Here is a 7251-nt window from a genome sequence, read left to right as displayed (position 1 = left end):
GTTTGTGCGATTGGCGGCCGCCAAACTGACCGGTCGCGAAGACACGACTGGACGTCTGTAATGGGGCCCCTAGTTTCATTTGACCGCATCACTCGAATGCTAACGTGCGGTTAACGCACTGAAAATTGTTTTACTGTTGGCCCGTATTACGTCACTCTTCTCCATACGACGTCACTGTGGCGCGAAATGTGAAAGTTCTTCGATACTTCTTGCATTTTTTTTTCGTTAAAAACGTCTTTTGCGGCTGGAATGGAGCTGAGTGACGAATCCTAGTTCTTTCAAATTAAACGAAGTTGCATTTTCTCTTCATGTCTTCTCTAAATTCATCTTGCGGACTCTGTGGCTAATGTCGCTGTCATCTTCCTCAATATTCTCCGTCACAATCTGCCCTAACTTTATCACATCTGCAGGCTCACTGTCAAGCGCGACACCCGCAACTTCAACATTGTTAGAACGCTGGTACTGGTCTAGCTCCTCAACCTTCCGCATGAGACCTAAAGCTCACGGTTTTCACGAAGAACCTCTCAAAGCTCCTCTCGTACTGATTTAAGCTCGTTAAAGTCGTCTTTCAGTTTCTTGAGCTCATTCAAAGCGGCCTTAATCTTGTGCAGCTCATCCTTCAGCTCATTACGGAGGTCTTCAAGTGCATCTTTGCTGCGCGTACCCTCCGACATTGCAATAGGAGTGAATTTTACACGCCAAAGCAACGACACAAACAATGAAGGCAGGTTGATCCGGCAGTTGCGCACACCACAATACGCAGCAAAATATAGTTTACATTTCTCACCTGCGAGAGCAGGAAAACTAACATTGTGCTCGTCGTGCGCTGCTGCCCAACTGCAACCGGCCGTCCTTGCTTCCGAGCTTTTGCAGTTCCTGTATATAGCTTCCCTAAGGGAGCAGAGTTGCGCGTCCATCCGCCATTTTGAGTTCCAGGTCGTGCGGGAAAGCCTCCCGTCTCGCATGTACGAGCTGTCGCCGGCCGGCCGCCGCGCTGCAGGCAGCGGCGAGGAGGTGGGGCGAGGAGCGGCGCGACATCTGCTTAGCGGCCGCCGCTGCCGCAAGCGCTGATGCTCAGTGGAGCAGAACTGACTGAATACGAGATCTTGTGCGCAGCACTGTAAGCGGGCTTTCCTGTCGAACTGGAACCCGCGGTATGTGGCAATCAGACGCGCAACTCTTGCGCTACGCAATTTGCAGGAACTGTAGCCGGCTGTAGCCTCTGCTGCCCCCTCGCAGGAACAGCAACGCCGTTATCTTCGGTGAAGCAGCGTAGCTGGCCGTGGTGTCCGATGTGCCCACGTTTCTTGTGTCTACGGAGGCTGGATGCAGCTCCAATGCAGCAACGGCATTCCGTCACGGCAATACAGCAACGGCACTTCTCAATAGGCAGCATCGTCAAGGTCAGTAGAGTCAAAATAGCAGTGTGCACGTCTACGTGTGTGTCTTTCTCGGGGATGACGGCCGTCAACGCTCAAGAGAAGCAAAACTTGCTCATACCTTTCACCTGTTACCTCCATGTCGTGTCCTTTTTTTTCCACAGGGCGTGAAAGTAATGGAAGAATAAAAAAAGGAAAGTGACTGGAGGCAAGCGGCTTTATGCACTACAGAATGCTGTATAGGCCGGTCTCAGCAATAAAGTCCAACAGCTGCTTGTAAAGAGGACCGTGCGTCCACCAATGAATATCGGCAAAACAGCCTGGGCGATGTCCTGGGGCTACGATGTGCTGGGTTCGGGCTGGTTGGAGTCGTGGGCATGTCCCCAGGGGGTGGTCCAGTGTCGCTTCCGCAGCAGTCGGGCAGTAGGGGCAGGTTGAATAAGTCACCGCAAGGCTAGAAGTCTATGTTGCACGAACACCAGGTGTCGGTGCAACGCCCAGGCAAATTCTCCTGAGTGTGACCTCCTGACGGTGGGTCAGGTCGCCAGGAAGGTCGGTTCCACGCGGAGGAAGGGCACGCGGGAGTGCCGAAGAGACTCTTTGTTAAGTAGAAGAGCATCCTGCAGTGACAGCTGCAGATGCGGGTACATAGCTTGCGGAGTACGAGCAGCCAAGTTGGCCTCAACGTGGGTGGGTGTGCTACAACGGGCCGAGAGGATGCAAACAGGGCACGGGAACGATTGCAGTATCCACTGCATGTCGCGTGTAATGCCCATTGTGCTGTCTACACGCCGCATCTCTCGAGTAGCCTGTGTTGAATCTATGGAGATGATCAGGCAAGATGGTGGGGCAACACAAAGACGAGGGCCTAGGGCAGAGCTCTGCTGAAACCAATGTCGTAAGTGGTGCCTCTGTAACATAAGTGCATGTCTGGTTTACAGATGGCAAAGCAGGGCAAACTAGGCCCGTGTTAATGATGCCATTGTCCGCCACTGCATCCACGTGGGCCTGGAGGCCATGGTGTGTCGATAGGGAGGGGTGGGTCGGTCTGCTGCACTGGGCGAATACTTTTTATATGCCCGAGAGGCCGGTTGGTTAGGCTGAGGGCTACGTAGATGAGTGGCGGAGGGCTACGTGGACAATCTGATGTCACCAACTGCTATTGTTTCAATACGCATGAACATTATGAACTAGGACCTCACCCTGAAAAAAGAGCTCTTAGTTAGCATTCTTCGAGGTTGACAGCATCACACAAAAATTGTGAAGAAATGGACAGAAAGGAGGTCGCTTCATCGCTCGCTTTAACCGAACGGGTGAATGAGGTGAAAATGCCTGTAATCTCATTTGGAAGGTGACAGTTGCAACAAGAAAGTCCCTAAACTGGTGTGCCAACGAGCACTGACAACGAATGCTAGCGCAGTATGATAAAACATCGTACAACTACACTGACAAAAGCTATTTGGTAACAGCTGAAAGGCCCTTGGCAAATGGTTCAGCCAACACCTCATACCAGACCGGCATCCCAATACGTCGTCGACACAAGTCAAGCTTCTATAGGTTCAAAGGTAAGCTCCTGCAACTGAACAAAGACACCTGCACTATCCAGACATGCTTCCAAAATGCAGTATTTTACGATTCTAACTCATTCACTGCACCAACTATTGTTGCCCACAAGGTGTCCGGATGGACCGAATAAAAACTTTGCTGCAGAGTGCACCAAGCTATAGAAGTTAGAATTGATGTAAACTTGTATGTGATTGTAAAACTTGTATGTGATTGCAGCGACTTCTCGAGGCCGAGCTCGAGAAGTCGCTGTATTGTTTGCACGGAAGTACTGTGATGTTGTTTTGATGTTTTCTGATACAAACGTGTACAAATGTATCTATGTAATAACCACTCTGCTATAACCCCTTTCATTGGGGTTAGCAGTATTACTAAATAAATAAATAAATAAAACAAAAAAAAAATGATCGTCATATTTCATTCCCAACTTCTGGTATATATTCATGACTTGCTGGCAATTTTTTGTTGATTAGTTTATTTTCCACTGTTTTCAAGAACAATCACGAAAGATTTTTAATAATCGTGGAGACTAAATGCCTCACATCAAAACTAATTGGATATTTGAAATCAGCTAAAAAACTGAACAAGCCCATGAAGTGTCATCAAGATTGGTTGCAAAAGAAAAAAAAGCGTCTAAGACCAGTGTGGCCCCTGTAAGGGACACCAAAATGTACAAGCAAGTTGGCCTGTACCGGTAGGTCGTGAATACAAATGTACCATTTGTAGCAGCAGTAGCTGCTTATGAATACAGAAGACGCCTTATACATGATAACAGGTATAGCTACCCTGTTTCTCTGAAACAGGGCTCGGCAACCTGCAGCCCACGAGACAGTATTATTCGGCCCCCGGCACGCCAGAACCCCCTTTCCGTACCCTTGCCACTTTCGATCTGAAGGACATGGCAGTTTTGACCTCGAATGGATAAAGAAACATCCCTACCAGTTGGAATTGTCCATGCAAGTAAGGAATTGTCCCACATCTTCATTTGTAAGCTTGTAAACCTGCAAGCTGGTGATTTTTTTTGCCTGTAACCAACCTACGCTGGTAAATTTGCTGCCCTGTAACATGCATGCTGAAAATGAACATGGCTTGTGTTCCATTATTGTAGTCAGCCAAATCTTGAACTAGCGTGCGCGAGCAGCGACTTTTCATGCGCCGTATGACGGAACCCAGTTGCAAATAGGTCGCGTTTAAGAGCATGCTCGGAAACCGCGTTCAGCTAGGCCCATCGTCTGATGGGCTGTTCCTTCTTTAGAGCGCCATGATAAGGCCGAAAAATCGCCGTTTGCGCATGCTAGTTAAAGATTTGGCCGATTTTACATTCTGAATTTGCCAATTTTTTTCTCCTTGCCTACAACCCCCCCCCCCCCCCCCCCACGCCCGCTTCCGATTTGCTGTGCGGCCCCTGTCGTGTCAGCTTTGTGCAACTTGACCCTCTTCCTCTACAGGTTGCCAACCCCTGCTCTGAAACAAGCACTGAGCTAGCGTGGGTATGTAAATTAAAGTAAACGAATGTGGGAAATTTTGCTGTTGTGTTAATTTTAGAAGACAAACCTCCACTAGCAAACATTGTAAAATAGGATGCGTCATCCCTGGCGGACGGCTGTTTCACTTTCGATTTCGTCGAAATTTTTCCCGTCAAACAACAATCATAAGATGTGTGCACATGGGTGAATGTGAAAGCCCACTGTACCAACACATCACCAACATATATATGCAACAGCCAGAGGCAAAACAGATTGATTATAGCAGAACTGAGTTGAAACCAGACGGCTGACAACTGCAGTAAGCAATTGTTCATGAATTTTCTACCTCTGCTCCCAGGCGGCAGTACCTCCTTGGGAATCTTTGTCAGGACATTAAGCCCCGCCTATGGAGGATGGGGCTTGACCAACCAACTTTGCCTGGGCACCGCCATGCCAAGGTGGTGCCAAAACTCCCCTTGCTAACTGGTTTCCAATCTTAGCAATGAAAGCGAAAGCCAGGAAGCAGTCATGGGCACATTACCGAAAAAAAGTAACAGTGTTACAGTTAGTTACCGAACCCAAAAAAGTAACTCTGTTACAGCTACAGTTACAAATTTCCAACAGTAACTAGTTACAGTTACTGCAAAAAAGTAATGTCGTTACTTTTCAGTTACTGTATAAAACTAAGTAAGTTAAAAAGATTTGGCTTATTTAATGAAACGTACGAAGGCATGCAGGTAGTAAACATTACACCTAGTAAAGCCTCCACAAGCGGATCCTAAAATGATGCACACTCATGCCCAAACCAACAATCGTTGTGTATGCCTCATTTTTTTTATTACTGAAGTTTTGCTATCCATTATAAGGAACTTTATTTTTTTGTTGCTACACTCTCGCTGCAAGAAATTGATTTGCACACACCATTGTAGCATAGAATTAGTTGTTTTTCAAAGTTGGAATCAGAGAGGCCGAACTTATAATATACAGAGCTGGAGGACGATACAGCCGAAACAATCTTTCAATGTCAACTTAATTTATTTTTGCCTACAAGGCCGTCGCTTGGGGGCCCCGCGTAGTGACAGAGAATGGGAAAAAAGGGGGCGGAGGTGGCGGAAGGCCCTTGGAGGAAAGGGGAAACAGACGTGGGAGTACTTCGGTTGTCGACGTGTTTTTGAAGGATACTAAAAAAACGCGCTTCGTTAACTTTTTATTTCGTACTTGTGGTCGGAGACGGGGACCAATTTAAGCCATTGCCCAAGCTACGTTTGTCCGTGGGCCCTCGGAGTCGGTCTCCCGCCCCAACCCCCAGCCACCCCCCCTTCCCCGGAATGAGACAAGTTGTTTCCAAAGGGAATAGAAACTTAAATGAACGCTTTACTGTTTTCCCCCTCTTCCACCTCCCCCCTGTCCTCACAAAGGCGGATTTTGCCGTCTCGACCGAAAACACTGCTTTCACAATCCCAGCCTTCCACAGCAGTCACGTCGCCGATCTCAGGAACCCCTCCCTTCGTTTGCTTTGAGGCGTAGGCCGAACGAAGCTCGCCCAAGTATTCCTTGCACCCAACCTTCAGGATCGGATGTAGCTACTATTTTCGTTTCGGCCACAGCCTTCTAAACGAAGTCGCGAGGCTTTCCAAGAACATTTCTTCGTGCAGTGGCAGTGTGGTCAGACGTCTGCCGGCCAAGATGCTGGCTGGTGTGAGGATAGCTGGGGGCCACCATTGTTGGGGTCGTCGTATGTGTGGAGGGGCATGAAATTTATTACTTCCTCGACCTCGTTCGAGCACTGTTGACAGCTCTATGAAGCCTGTAGACCAGGGGTCCCAAACGCGTGATCCCAAATACGGCCAGGGGTCTCGCACAATGGTCGCAAGCAAGTGCGACTTGTGAATCAAACACTCTAAGAGTGCGCTTAGAGCTGGACGAGCGCGAGGCCACAGAGAGACTCCCCGCGGCGTTTTATGACCCTGCAAACGGGGCTGCACATCGCTAATGAGAAAGAGATGCCCTGACCGGAGTTTTCCAGGCTTCCACGAAAGTGCAGAGGTTTCAGTGCGTTGTGCGGCGTTTGTGGGTGTTTGTTTTCCTGTTCACTGCACTCCAGATGCGGCGAAAATGGTGCAGCTGTGCATCGGACTATAGGTTCTGGCGCGTCAACATGCATCCACGTGCGCTGAGGTATGTGTCGCAGCGTATGGGTGAGAGCAACGTCGCGCTGCTGAGGAAAATACTGCAGCTTAGAAACTTCGAGCCATTAGTGGACCACGTGGAACACCACGCACACGTGCACGCCTAAACATTTCGTCCAGATTTTTTTCACCCATGCAAAGGGAGTGAGCTGGCATAGATGCAGTAGACTAAGTTTCTGCGGAGGAAAGGCCGAAAAAGGGAAACCGGCAAACTGTACAACGGTCGTTAATGAGTGTTGCTGTTGGATAATTTTTTTATAGTAATGAAGTAACTGTAACGATATTTACCGTTACAGTTACTCCACAAAAAAGTAACAGTGTTACAGTTACAAGTTCCTCTAACTTAAAAGTAACTAGTTACAGCTGCAAGTTAATGGAAAAAGTAACTAGTTACCGGTAACGCGTTACTAGTAACTAGTTGCTGCCCAAGACTGCCCGGAAGAATAGGCGGGTAAATAGCGGAGATTGAGTTAAATTTAAAATGGGGCCTGGGTGGCCCAGAGCCCGTTGTGGCATACTTTTCAGCACCAACAAAAAAAGGAAGGGAAACTGGAGAAAGGTACAACCCGTACGATTTCTCAGTTAAAAAAAAGTCAGCCTGTCCCTTTCCTTTGTCAGTCAGAGGAAACGGTAGACCGTATAACGAAAAGCACT

Source organism: Haemaphysalis longicornis, unplaced genomic scaffold, assembly GCF_048455015.1.
Source record: "Haemaphysalis longicornis isolate Haplotype H1 unplaced genomic scaffold, Haemaphysalis longicornis Haplotype H1 scaffold_10, whole genome shotgun sequence".
NCBI classification, from domain to species: domain Eukaryota; kingdom Metazoa; phylum Arthropoda; class Arachnida; order Ixodida; family Ixodidae; genus Haemaphysalis; species Haemaphysalis longicornis.
This window is presented reverse-complemented; position numbering follows the sequence as displayed.